The sequence below is a fragment of the Solanum lycopersicum genome, chromosome 11 (genome assembly GCF_036512215.1).
Source record: "Solanum lycopersicum chromosome 11, SLM_r2.1".
Taxonomy (NCBI): Eukaryota; Viridiplantae; Streptophyta; class Magnoliopsida; order Solanales; family Solanaceae; genus Solanum; species Solanum lycopersicum.
This window is the reverse complement of record NC_090810.1, coordinates 43,647,024-43,663,018: the sequence shown is the minus strand read 5'-3', so window position 1 is coordinate 43,663,018 and position 15,995 is coordinate 43,647,024.

Genomic DNA, 15,995 nt, shown 5'->3' with positions numbered 1-15,995 from the left:
GTTTGAATTATCTTGAAGTTGTGGTGAACTTCTTGAATATTCTGCGGCCCATGCCTTCCTCTATCTCTATTTACTAGGCCGTGTTGATATCTAATAGGATATTTCTTATATATAGACTTGTGAGACTTGCATTGACTTTAGAAGCTCTTGTACTTATGACCTAAATCTTGAGGTGGTATTTTAGGTTTCCAAATTTCATATTTATAAATGACTTAGTGTTTGGATATTATGTTGCCTCTTATCTTTCTACTTTAAATATTCAACTGAATTGGTAAAAGTCTTGGGCTGGATTACCTATCGGTTGAGAACATAGGTGTCATCACTATTTGTGATTTTGGATTGATTTGGTAAAAGTCTTGGACTGGCTTACCTATCGGTTGAGAACATAGGTGTCATCACCACTTGTGGTTTTGGGTCATGAGAAATAAGTTTCACTAAACTCATTTCTTGCAGCAAAGTTAGAAAGACGATGTTGGGAATGAGTGCATAAAATATTCATAAATTATAGGGAAAATGCACAAGTACCCCCTCAATCTATGTCCGAAATTCTTAAGACACACTTATACTATACTAAGGTCGTATTACCCCCCCTGAACTTATTATATAAGTAATTTTCTAGCCCTTTTCGCCTACGTGACACTAGCTTGAAAACAAGTCATTCATCATTGGGCCTATAAGATAGTGCCACGTAGGCCGAAAAGGGGTAGAAAATTATTAATAAAATAAGTTTAAGGAGGTAATAGGACCTTAGTATAGTATAAGTGTGTCTCTGAGATTTCGAGCATAGGTTGAAGGGGGTACTTGTGCATTATCCCTAAATTATACATTGTTTGAATGATTATTATGTATTGTTTCATATTGTATCATATCAAATTCAAATATATAGAGATTGGATAAAAGAAGACATAAATTTTGTTATATCATTTTAAAAATTTATAATGAATTATAAAGTGTATGAAAATATTCAAAAGTGGTTTATAATACTTAGATGAACTCAACAGAATGCAATAACCAAGTACAAAACATGCTAATCGAATACCGAATATAACTGAAAACCTAGTCACATGCATTAAAGCATGACTGTGGGAGCTACTAATAATCGACAAAAAACCACGTGAGCTAAACATGGAGTCCGATGTATACGCCCCATAGAGAGAACCCAATATACCTTGCCAAAGGTATAAAAGCATGACTCACGTGATCACTAAATATCATGCCCACAAGGGGACTTATAAACCTAGGGGACACGTAGTACTTTCACTACAAGGGTACGATAAACCCTAGTCCACTCGATATGAACCGAATTCCAAATATAAATGCGAATAAACAACATAATGAGTTATACTAGATAGCTCAATATTCTGACATGCTTACTCAGAATGCAACATTTATCACTGACAGTGAAACATTCAAAATCTGAAGAACTAACTACTGTAATTTATGATCTAATTGAATCTACACCACTTGTTTTCTGAGTTTCCTGCAAGTAGCTAAACACCATGTTATGAAATCATGATAATACGATTTAAAATACCATAGCAACTAAATCGCAACAATTTAATTAGCTAAATTTCTAAAAACTTATGTCTAAAAAATGCATAAGGAATCAATAATTTGACTGAATTCTAGGGACCTATTAGATGAAAGGAACCCACTAGTGAAATACCACATAATTGGTGACAAAATTCACGGAGAAATCTTTTGATTTCAGGATGGAACTGGGGAAACCTTATTGTGTGTTCTTGAGAGGTGTAACGATCCGATTCGGTTGTTATGGAAAAGTCAATGAAGGTGTAAGGAAAAATCTAGTAATGAATAAGAGATATAATTGTAAATTTTATTATATGAGTTTATAAATAAGATGATAAGGAACCCATAACACTAAAGAAAATTGAATTTGGACGAGTAGAAATCCAAAAATCAATCTTTTTATGAATGAGTACATTTTGCCGAGGCCGATGCCATTAGAGCAGCTCCACTACAGAAGATGGGTTTGCTAGATTGCGCAGACGTGTTTTGAAGTTGCTTATAAACCCTAAATGACCCTATTTGGTATTTTTTTATTTCTAGGACTAAGTAGGTGATCGAAGACGAGTTCTTAACAGTTTTCACCATTTTTAGGATATAGGTGATATACCGTGGTTTCACGGTATAATTAATACTTTTTTCTTAAGTTTAGTGTGTCCAAAAGCCTTTTTTGTGCTAATTTTTATAGAAGTTTCTCTTTGTTTTGCAAGAAATCTGTCCAAAGCTGAATGCGGGGATTTTGAGCAAAGAAATGCAGAAGAGACCACCTACGGAGCTTATGACGGTCCGTCGTGCTTGTGACGGTCCATAGGTGGCAGCGTAGTGCAGCTGCTGAAGGAAGATGGGGAAGACTGACCAAGTGTGGGATTACGAAGCTTGTGACGGTCCGTCGTGTCTATGACGGTCCGTCCTGCAGGTTCGTCATGAAGTTCAGAGAAGTGATCCCAATACCCAGATTCCAAGAGTTGAAGTGTTTTAAAACGAAGGCCCTCGACGGACCGTTGTGCCTATGACGGTCCGTCATACTTGCCGTCGAGGGTAATGAAGAAGCGCAGCAGAAGAAATTGCACAAGTATGGGACGACGGAGTCCATGACTGTCTGTCGTGACCACGACGATCCGTCGCGAGGTCCGTCGACCTAGCCGCGTTTTGGTAGATTTCCAGCATACAGAGTCCTTGTTTAATTAGGTTTTTATTTTCTATAAATAGTTCAAAAAATCTCATTTTTTGAAGTTAGACTCCGTATTATTGGACTCTGTTAGGTTAGACTGTATTAGATTAGACATCATATTCTTAGACTTTGTGTATTAGTGTTGGATTTTGAGATTCTTGCAAGTGATTTTTGGAGATTAATAAAGCAAACTTTTGGATTTTACTCTTTCTCATTGAAGTAAGTACATGAATTCTTATCTACTATATTTGAATATTGTGTTTATGACTATGAGTAAATAAACTCCATAACTATGGTTGCGGGAACCATAGGCAAATAATGAGATAAACCTTAACTAAAATAACAATTCTAGAATAGTGTCTTGCATGTATTAATAATTCTTTCGCTTAGAAGTCTTTTTAACGAAAGACCAACGTTAGAACTCGCCTTAGTGCTACTTGCCGGACCAAGGAGGTAGATAATAGGAAAAGAATTATTAACATAGATTTAGTGTATACTATCTAATAGGCTAGTATTGATTGGTAGTAGGTAATATCTTAGTCAAATATCGAATACGATGCTTAATATGAGGTAAGGATAAGGGTTAGGATAGCAACACACGTAGCCGGACCAAGGTGCGGAGTGAGATTTTCTAGATGCCGGACCAAGGATTTAGAAATACATAACTTATCACTTTGCATGCAAGATACTAGGAAAGAATTGTTATAGTTAGAGTTATCAAGTTATGAACCTGTGGGGAACACGTAAACCCTAGTTAATTTGATTAATTGATTAAAATCCAACATTCAAAGTTGTTAAATGTCTCTGTCAAGTTTGTTAATTAATTTTACTCATTTAGAAATAGAAACCCCCCTTTATTGTTTTTACTTTCCAAGGAAGTCATTGACCAAACAATAGTAATAACAGGTTGAAGTTAAGTCTAGACTATTTTCCTCATGGGAACGATCCCAACCTCACTAGTTGGGTTAGTTACTTGACACGACCGCTTTACTTCTTATTTGAGAAGTAAGTTTGAGCGTATCAATAGGTAAGACTTTAACTCCTCAAATCCATTTTTCGACCCGTAGAACCTATTTTCTTGGGTTATGATCGATGAGAAAGGGTTTATATCTAAGAATTATGGTGGAAAAAACCCTAATTTGGGTATTATTATCTTGTTTTTGGTCTTAGTTATTGAGTTTCTTATTATCCATATAATTAGGCCTTTGAATGTTGATCCTTGCGTATATTAATTGTTATAGACCTAGAACAAGCGGAAAGAATCCAAAAATAAAAGATTCAAAGCCTTAGGAGATTCAAGCTTGGATTCGAGGTAGGTGATGGTGGTGATTTCATGTTGGTGAGGTATATGTTTATAGTTGCTTCGTTATAATGCATGTATGTATGCGAATGTTGCACTATTGATCACACACTATGTAAAAGAGTATGAACAAATAACTTGTAAGCCATGAATCACCTATTGTTATATGATTTTGATGATGTACTTGTTTTGTGACTGTGGTGTGTGATTGAGGATCAGATTATCACGTTCTGACAAGCTAACTTGGATCAATTTTCAATGTTCCAGCATAAATATTGGATCATATTTTCATGTTTCGGCACAACTATGGGATCAGATTGCCACGTCCCGACAAGCTAACTAGGATGAATAAATGCACTCACAGTTTGAGTTTGAGTTCCATGAAAGGACATTACATTGGGTTCCATGAGAGGACTAACAACTTGTGGTAATTGTATTTATTGTTTATGAACCATGACTTATGAATTCTCAAAGAATTCTACTTAGTCTTAGTGGGGGAGTGGGACTCCATTCATGCATTGCACAAGTGAACTTTAAGAGTGGTCGTGGTGTGGTTCTCTTATGCTATAAAAATTGTGTTAATTAATGTTGTTGATATTTGGTAGGTTACATGGTTATATTATTGCTTTAACTTATATATGTTTCACTTTTTGGTGTAGCCGCATGATCCTACTAGTACATGGTGGTTGTGTACTGATTCTTCACTTGCTCTTATTTTTGCTGAGTACAAGCCATCTTCATGTGACTGTTGAAAGACCTCGCTTAGGAGATCAGTGATCGCTTCAAATTCAAGGGTGAGCTAATTCTTACGGGCTGCCTTGAGTTCTGTTTTGGTTAAGTCCACTCCTTTTGGACTCAAACTATGTGTTATGGGGTTTTTTAGTTTATGGATTGTACCCCTTGTTCTTAGATTTGTCGTCGTTAAAGTTTTGGTACATTGACTTTCAGGTTCTAAGCATATTTTCCGCATTGTTTTTTATTTTATTTAACTTATTTCAGTAACTTAAATACCTTAGTTTTAGATTATTTGCTTTAGTTGTATGGTAGTAGTAGTTCTCCCACCGGAGTATTAGTGTGGGCGCCAATCCCGACGATTTGGGTCAAGACAAAACTGGTATCAGAGCCTAGGTTCGTTGATCTTATTGTACCAAAATAAATCTAGTAGAGTCTTGTGGAATGGTACATTGACGTCCATACTTTTCTTCGAGAGGCTATAGGACTTAAGGAAAAATTCACTTCTTTCTATTCCTTCGTGCTATGACTTGAATCAAATTGGTATCTGGGAAAATACAAATTGGTATCTTTTTGTAACACACTGTAATTTCCATGACCTATACTAGAGACTCACATGTTGAATAATGATGGTTTTAGACCTAAATAAAGTGTAAATAACTTGTTTTGGAAGTATTAGAGCCAAAACATCAAAGAAAGATCTTAACGTCCGGACACTAGCGAAATCGAACTAGTAGACGTCCCTATGTTTGGTGAAGGTTTTGGAGTGTCATATTAAGTATAAAACATGTAAAAAGACTTTAAATAGGTAAAATATAGTATAGAGGGTCCAATTGTCCATTTACAACTCCCCAAAGACCACAGGAAGGTCCTTAAAGAGGACCCAAACTTGGGCGTCCTGCCACCAGCCAAGATATGGAGGTCACTACGCGTCGCGCAACTAGCACGAGAAAAATAAAAAATGTGCATCACAATGCAGGGACTACAAGAGGTCCACGTCGCATGAAAATGATCCCGCGATGCGCAACAACTTCCCAGATCTGTTCGCGTCATTTTAAAGACAATTTGACTTCACAAAAAGACCCAATTAAGTGAGGAGTCTTTTGGGTAATTTAGGGGATGACTATATAACGTCTTAGGCCAGTTTTAAGTCACTTTTAATACCCAATTCAAGTCTCAAAAGTTGAAATAAAAAATTACTCTCGTTTCTCTTAAATTCTCTCTTCCTCCAAACCTTCATTGAAGACCACTACAGCTCCAAGAAGAAGATCAAACCTCCAAATTTCCAACCCAATTTTGTGGATTTATCATATCTAAGGTATGATTTCTTTCACTCTTGATATTTTTTTCCCCAAGAGGTCCCTCCAAAAGATGATTTCTAAATCCCCCAAATCTAGGGTTTTCTTCTACACATGGGTCTTCTCTGAAAAATGAATTATGAATCAACTGTGATGAATTATGATGAATTAATTTTGTTTAAGTATATATTGATGGTTAATTGATGATATCCTATGAGATTTCCCTAGACTTCTGTCCTTTCCCCTATTTCATGAAAACCTTGGATTGATATGGTGAATTGTAAAGATCATGAACATGTAGATTGACTACATTGTTGTTAATTATGTAATTGCTTCTTGAATTTACCTTGTTTATATAATTGGTTATGTATTCTTCGTAATTAAATTATGAATGTTTTTTTTGAAGGAATAAAGAGGTATGTTGATTGGTTCTTCTTGGATTCAATTAGGACTTATGAGTTACTTAGATAGTAATGCTTCTAGGTCTAATGTGTGGTTGTGATGTTGATGCTAAGTATTCCTCATCCCTAACCCTAAGGCATTAATTTATACATGAGCTATGTATTCATGTTGTGATACAATTATTGTATGATTGAAAATAGTTTCTTATGATAATGATAAAGTGTTAAGTGAAAGGTTTACTCACTTATGAAGTGGTGTCTAAAGTGAAAGGATTGTTCTCATTTGTGATGACCTATGAGCTAAATATGATAATATGTTACACAGGTGTCTAGAAGAGACTAATGTGAACTTGTATGATGAAATAATATTATTACTAAAGGGAATAATTTCATAGCACCAAAAGGGCATGTAAATGAGATGGAGGTCTCACGTTAGTAAGTCCGGCCTCCCACATGGGATTCCTCACGTTAGTAAGTCCAGATTCCCTAAACATATGTTGTCGCATGAGATGGAAAACTCCACGTCTAGTAAGTCAAAGTTTCTAGCAACAATATCCTTGACCCTTAACTATGTGCCTACATAGGACTCTAGCTAGTGGATCCACCTAGATAGCTATGTATGAATGGTTACACCTTAGGCAAGTGTTAACCTTCTCTTTTCAGTATGGGAGTTGAACACTGGATTCCATGTAGCTCACATGGTCTCATGTCAATTATTGCACTTCTTTCCTTAACGTAAAAGTAAATGAACAAGTTAAGTAGGTGAACTCTTATTAGGATTGTCTTGAAGTTTACTACATAGGGTGAGGGAGGGTATGAAAATTCTCTTATTCATTGCACATGTGGGATTCTAAAGGATGGTTCTAGTAGTGTTCCTTTATGATTATGATTATGTTGATAAGCTATGAGTAGTATTCATGTATTAAGCATGTAATGATGAATGTATGAGAATATTTTGTAAGTATGAAGTGAGTTGCTTAATATGATACTTAGCCTTGGATAGGGTTATGGGATTTAATCTTTGGAATTGCATAAGTATTACTTAGGTGGTCTACATGTTGGGTTGATATTATGTTAAATTGACTAATTATGATTATTATATGTGCATGTTGAGTTAAATTGATAAAAAACATGATTTTGACTAAATTTTCCATTTCTCATGCATTGATGATTTTGTGCATAAGAGTCAGACTTAGTACATGTGGTTTGTACTAACCCATATATCTCTCCTTTTTCTCAAATATTTTAGGTTCGGGCCGTTGAGAAGTTCGTGATCGATAGCAAGGAGGACTTGGATCTTTTCCCAAGTCATTGGTGAGTCCTCATGTCTGGGGATGTTTCCAAGTTCGAATCTATTTATGATGTTGCTTTATTAAGAAACATTCTTTCTCTCTTTTATTATTGAGACAATTATTGTAAGCCTATAATGGCGTATTATTTTGTATTGACTATGTCAAAACATTCGTACTCTTGTAGATGGTTTATATGTGAGATGATACTTTAGACTCCTATATAATTTGTTATGCTATAAGAGAAGTCTATGTAAACATCGTATATGAGGAGTCTATGTAAACTCCATATATAATATGCGAGAAGTCTAAGTATACTTCACTACGTAATTTTTTAATGTTTTCCGCATTTTTGACCTATGATGTGCTATGATGTATGTTGAGGGCTTGTCTTAGTCCTTTTCGAGGACGACGATGCCGGTAACGACTAGGGTGTACTTTGAGTCTTTACACTTTTCTCCTTCACTCTATTGTCCAAACCAGAGCAGCAAAAGTGGTAACACCTTCGCTAGCAAGAGAGGATGCGTATATACTACCGACAGTTGAATAAGGTTGCCATTCAGAACAAGTAGCCATTGCCTCAGATATATGACATTTTTTACCAATGGCAAGGTGCATAGTTTTTATCTAGGATTTATTTTAAGTCTGGTTACTATCATTTAAAAAAATTAGGCGGTTAAGAATTGGGTTTGGACAAGTTGTGTGATTGAAATTAGTAGTTTATGGGTTTCGCTGGCTAATTTGTCGCTTGTGGTATGAGTTGAGTCCAGTTGATATATCCCGATTCCAATTAGTATCTCAACAAAGTGAACTAGATGGAACACAAGCAAGATAATTGAAACTGAGACGGTTCTAATTGGTATCTGGCCTTAGGGATTGTATAAGGAATGGATCATCAGTAACAATCATCTGTGGGAGAAATAACTAATTAATAATTTGGACATATATGTGAATTCTATCTTAATACATAGACGAAAGAAGAACTCATGGCACCCTGAAAGAATTGGCTTACTCTTGAATTTGAACGAGATCATTGATCTTCTAGACGAGGAGTGTCAATAGCCATCTGAAGATGTCCTGTACTTAACAAAAATAAGAGCAAGTGCAGTATCAATACCAACCACAATGTACTCGTAGAATAACATTACTATCCCACTAAGCGCAACATAGGCAAGTCATTACAATGTCATAAACATGCGAAGTGCCAAACATATGCAATATTATCCACATGTATGAATAATGTACAATTTCACAATTCTCAAGATACATAATTATGTAAAGTAGTAGGTATTATCATGGAACCCAAAACAAAATGTTAGCATACCGGAACATGGAACGCGATCCATAGTTATGTTTAAATATGGAAACCGATCCCATGTTTATGCTGAAACGTGGCAATCAATCTCAATTAGTTATGTTGGAATATGGTAATCGATCCTTCGACACACCACAATTACAATCACAAGTATATTCTCAAGTTATACAATCAAGAAGTAATTCATGGCATACAGTCATTCTTTTGTCTCATTTACAACAAGTGTGATCAATAATGTAATATTAGCACAGATACATGTATCATAATGAAGCAAACAAACATACACCACATAATCATAAAATCACAACCATCACCTACCTTGAAAAGATCTTTACACCCTAAGAATTTTGAAATTTTTCTTTCTGGATTCGTTCTGCTTGTCTTGGCTTTATGCAATCAGTATGATTTGGGAATCAATTAACGATTACTAATTAACTAAAATACGTATAATTATTCGAACCCTAGATCAACCCATGATCCTAATTATCCAAACTAAAGCTCTTTCCACCGTAGAATCTAGATCAAAACCCTCCCTCATCAATAATTACCCATTTATTACGTTCTACGGATCAAAAAATGGATTTTTGTGAGTGAAAAGCTTACCTTTAACCTCAAGAATGGTGAAAAATATTCAAGAAGTCATACGGGGTAGTTACTTAGCTTTCAAAGTTGAAAAGTAAAAAATAAAGACGTTTTGGGGTTTATGTACAACTTTAAGTCGCATCTGGGTCACTATAGTGACACCCACCCCACTACAGTAGCCTCGCTAGAGTAACCAAAACAACTCCAAAGCAGCTTGGATGAGACAGTGGGATATTTAATTAATTCCAAGACCCTAATTTTATAACACACCTCTAACTAACACCTCGTAGAAAATTCCCTTTACGCTAAAATTGATTTGCCCAAATTCAATTCCCTAAAGTCGTACTGATTTCTAAATGAGTTATCGAACTACTCATATAATCAAAATCATAATAAGTCACCCGATTGATACCATATTTCCCTAAACCTTAATGGCTTTGATTTTTTCCAAATCTGGACTGGGTTGAGAAACTTCAAGTTACTATGAAAAAGTTTTCCGATCCAAAATTTTTTCTGCATTGGGTTTTCTATAACGATGGAACCCGATCTTTATATCTCATAGATTCCATGTTATTAAGGAACTTTGACATAGTAAAATTATTATGTCATATGTTTCAAGTTATGAATGATCTAAGATGTGCTTAGAGAGTACCTCATAGTGTTCTAAAGTTAAAGAGAGGAACTAGGTTTTGAATCAAAAAGTACTAGTAAGAGGACCTAAAACTGGTACTTAGCATGATTAGTAGTATGAGATGCTATGATTCCATTGCACAAGTATGACTTTGGGTTACTAAAGAGAATGAATTGAGATATGATTGTGCCATAAATGCTTTACTTGCTATAGTTTGGATTTGTTATTGAATGATAGCCTCTTGTGGATTATTACTTATCTTGAATTGGCAAGATGAAATGACTTTCCATGGATGATAAGAAAAAATGAAAAAATGACTATTATGTGGGATTATGCTTAGAACCCAGAGGATATTGAGATGGAGTCACTATCGTTAGTAGAGACCAATTTTCTAGAAGTAACCTCCTTATTCATCACCTATTTGACCCCATAGGATGATTATTTAGATAGATATTAGTTGAGGATCCACCTAAGCTAGAAGTTCATGGTTCTTACCTTGCAAGTAGGACAACCCTTTTCGATGTGGGAGATACCGGGGATCATGTTATAGCTCACATAGTCTCTATGTCGGTTGAAGATACTTACCACATTAATAATGAACTAAGGTTTCTTCAAGAAGTATCTAATATGTATTCTAAGAGTTCAAAGCATACTTGTGGAAGGAAAAAATAGCATCCCATAATACCATCCAAGCTAAGTACCTCTTTTTGATCATTCTTAGGCATAGTTCACGTTCATAGTCAACCCATAGTTTTCATACAATAAGAGCACTATACTGTTAAGTAACCTTAAAACACACTTGTGCAATGCATGTATGACATCCCATACTCACACTAAACATGTCCTTGGATTCACTCTATTCATGCTTACTATTCATAAGTGTCATTGTAGACCTACTTCATATCGACAAAGATATATCAACTGAAGTCAATCATATCATGCAAGACAACTATAGCAAAAATACAATCTAAGCATACATCACATAAGAGAACACTTGATATGTAACTTCAAAGTCATACTTGTGCAATGTATGAATGACATCCCATACTACCATCCTCACTAAGTACTTCATTAGGCTATCATACTCAATGCCTATTAGCTATCATTTTTGTCACGCCCCGAGCTACTCGAGACCCGAACACGAGACCTAGGATCACGAGTAACCGCAAGCTAACCCTACTGCATAATCATGAGCATATTAAATATAAACTGAATCATACAACTGTGCGGAAGCTAAATAATAAGAGATACTGAAAATGATGGGGAATACCCATATACTTTATGAATATATGAAATTTGAAAGTTTAATACAAGAAAATTACCAAACTGAAATACTAAGCTGAATCTAACTATGTCCGAAAATAAGCTCTAAACTAACTAGAAAAGTTGGGAAATGCCCCAATTAGATCTAGCAAACCTTAAACTAAATACTAAAAGCGATAAAGATAAACATGTCAGTAGTCCTCGAAGAATGAAAATTCACTACTAATGCTTCTAAACTGAAGCTCGGAAACTGAACTAAGCGTGATCAGGATGATGAGAACTTGAACCTATATCACGAGAAGATGTAGCACAGAGTATGTGTTATTACTTGACAGGTACTAAGCATGAAAGATATAGTAACATTGAAATAAACATATAACTGAACAAATAATAAGTCACGAGTATAATATGAACATGATATAGATATGTGAATACTAAGCTAACTTAATGCAATGAACAAATGATGCTGAGGCTCAATACTGTCTATATTGACATGTGGTCAATGCAATGAAGTCTGACTAAATTGTAGGAGTTAAGAATAACCGATAACAAAACCACATGAGATTAACGTGGATTCTAATGTATAGGTGCCATCGAGAGGACCTAATACACCCCACCAAAGGTCTAGAGGCTTGCTAGCATGATTACTAATATGATGCCCACGGAGGGGGCTTACTACCTCAACTATACGGGTGTCATCATGGTCTGTCATCAAGACGACAGACCGTGAAGGTTCCCATGGTCTGATTCTTGGGCCCGGTGACTTCCAAGTCATGACTACGGGTAGGTCAACGGACCGTGAACTCCATCACGGTCCATGAATCTAGCCGTAGTTCACTACTTCAGGTAGTTTTCTACAATTTTTTTTCTGGGTATGACTTTCGAAGAGTTAAAATTCTTGACTATCAAATAATAACACCTTAATAGGATAGACCTAACTACCTTGGAAATCATACTATCAAGCGAAACCAAGCTATACAAGAAAAACTACAAGGATATGACAATACTATTACATGCTACCCTTGGGGAAGTGTGTATCCTCACACCTAAGTACCCTTGGGGAAGTGTGTATCCTCACACCTAAGTTATCCTTAGGGAGTGTGTATCCTCAACCCTAATCTACCCTTAAGAAGAGAGTATAAATAATCATTCCCAAGCTACCCTTAGAATAGTATGACATCTCAATCCTAAGCTATCCTAAGGAGAGTATAAGTTCTCCATCCTAAGCTACATTGGAATGATCTTGGCCTAACCAAGTCATGCTACCATGAAGGCCTTTTAACAATGCTAGTTCTAGCTACCCTTAGGAGAGTTTATCCTCAATCCTAGTCTACCATGCCTATACTAATTCAACCTACCATGAAAAACATCCTACAAATGCTAATTCAAGCTAACCTTAGAAGAGTATGAATCCTCCATCCTAAGCTACCATCAGAACTCCTAACTCATGCTACCTAGGTCAAACTATGCATGAATGGATCATATATCACAACTTCAAGCTATTCTATTCTAACATAAATCATTCCTTTTAGATGATTAGCCTTTCAATCTAAAACCATTCTATATGAGAAAACCATTCTCAATCTACATGTGTACTCATTTTATGCAAGTTATATCTTAATATTAGGATTACTCTAGAAGCCCTAGGGATCATCGTCTTTGATTTCAATCCCTACCTTCAAGCTTTACTCTATAATCATCGTATTGGTCTAGATCATATGACATATTAGTCACAAGCCCTAATCATAGGTGATTTTATTCATAATTCATCATAAAGTCTCAAGTTCATTCAATACTACTCATTATCTAACATAAATTCATCAATATAGAATCAATTCATGATTAAATGTATCTATTAATGAAAAAGTGCTACTCATAGACTTAATTCTAGAGGATTACCTTGAACCTTCAATTTCACCTTTCATGTCATAAACCCACATAACTCAAATTCATCAATTAAGACTAGGGTAACCATGATAAACATATAATATCATTATTATATCATGAATCAACATTAAATTCACCATAAAAAGTATTATCCAACTAATTGGAATCATACCCAAAGTAAACCCACACATTGGAAGTAACCCTAGCTTAGATTGGGGTTCTTCTTTACAATTGGGAAGAACTAGGGGACTGTATGGGTGTAATATTCCGTAGATGAATATGCTACACATACCTTGATTCAAAGCCTATCTAAATCTGTAAAATATGGAGGAATTTTGACCTACATTGCTTCCCTTCTTCTTCTTCTTCTTCTTCTTCTAGAGAGGGAATTTTCTTGAGTGGAAAAGTTAGTTATGATTTGGGTTGGGGAATTTATTTAAGTGTTAAGGTTTTTTTGTAAATTAATAACCCTTATATAGTCCTAATAAATCAATTTAAACTGACCCTACACTAAACTAACTAGAATAGGAGTTAACTAACCTAACCCTCTCTTTAGATGTACTAGACAGATTGGCAGCCTTGACCCACGTTCATGACCTACGGTCCGTAGGTTGTCCTATTGACCGTCCTACAGGTCCTTAGGTCATGACCTACAACTTAAAAACTCAAAATAACAAGGTCTTGACCCATAATATGGAGCTACAAAGTGTGGATGGACTTACACCCCATAGGTGCCATCCGTAGCTGACCAAAAAGTGCAGATTTAGGGACTGTTTTTGGTGTCCTCCTCAAGGATGCCTTGAGTGGTCCTTGAGGGGTCGTAGCTTGATGCCCTAGCGCTTAAATCTTCATTCTAAGTATGGGAATAATTTTTATGACTTAAAACCTCTCATCAAGCTTTAAAACTTTGATGAAAAAATCTAGAACTCTTTAGTTCAACTTACTAATTTTTGGGTTGTTACAGTAGGTCTAATAGTCAGGTTTTTCTGTTTCTTGGCTAGTAGTTGAATACAAGGTTCCCAAACTTTGGTGAGTCCTCATGATTCGAGGATGGATTTTTAGATTATTAAGTTTTCTTTCTTATTTCCAGTTTTGGACATGATGTATGGGCTAGGCCTTTTCATTCTTCTGTACTAGATGGCTAATAAGACAAGTTTTTTATACATCTGCTTTTTCTTTTATAAAAGTAGTGAACTTGAAATGTTGTTTTACTTCTATTATTCTATTTCTTTTGTTATGAATGCTATGTAGCTTTTATGAGGTCTCTGAGAGTCCTATACATCATGATACATCTAGGGGTACTCCTGGATCGTGACAGTATCACATTGACCCGTACGGATCTGGCATTTTCCATAAACAAGGTTTGCCAATTTATGAACTCTCCTAGTAAAAATCAATGGGATGTGGTTAATGTCATGACCCGGGGTACCCTCAAGATGTAATATGGTGTATAAAACCCCGAAGGACTCTATACAAACCACTTAGCTCCCATAACATAAGAAATAGAACAATAAGAGTAAAGCGATAGTCGAGAACGTTTTTATTAGAACAATAAGAGTAAAGCGATAGTCGAGAACGTTTAATAAAAACAAAATGAAAGTCTAAAACACTTGTCTCATCATAGACATCTAATATAAAAGAATGAAAATGAGCTTTGCCCATAATTCATGTCCAAAAGAGAGAAATACATGAAAGAAAGTAAGAATAATAAAGTCCGACCTAGAATCACAAGGACTCATCAAAGCTCGAGAATCAATCAAATCACCCACTAGCCACAAAACTAGGAACCTTAAATGTCTGACCCTACATTTGGGAAACGTGCAAACAAGAGTATGCGTTAGTAAAAAATAATGCACCACGTATGATAACCATGCATAAAATATTTAAATTATGCTAAAAGGGACATTTAATTTTAAAACGTGCAATTGACCTAGCTAAAACATGATATTAGAGAGTTAGAAAACATAAATCATTGGTCAATGCAAGCTAACTTCATCTTTAAAACCTTTGGACTCTATAACTGATACTTCTTGAAGTAACCTTAATTCATTATTAGTTATGGAGAATTATACTTTACGACATGTAATACCATGTGAGCTATTAGCATGGAACCGGTGTCTATCCCACACCAAAAAAGAGGTGTCCTACTTGCAAAGGTAAGAGCATACACTTCTAGATATTGTGGATCCACTAGCTAATGTCTATCTGAGACAACATCCTATGGTAGCACATAGTTATGGGATAAGAAAATTTCTACAAAAAAAAACCCGCCTCTACTCACGGGGGAGATTCCATTTCGTGAGATTGCTTATAGCAACTCGAACTCTACTATAGGGAGAGCTTCCATCTCATCATCAATATCCACTTGGCGCTAAGCATAAATACCATATTATAGTCTTCTCTTACTTGACTTCATTAATCATAGAAATGTGCCCTTGGACAACCAAACCAAGCTAGTTCATTAGGATAACTCTTACTATTTGATTAAAACCTATGAATCCTTTGTATGTGAGAAAACATTTCACATCATGTTTATGAGAATATCCATTCACAACACAACATCATCTTTCACACTTTAATCTCAAAGTACTCTTAAAAC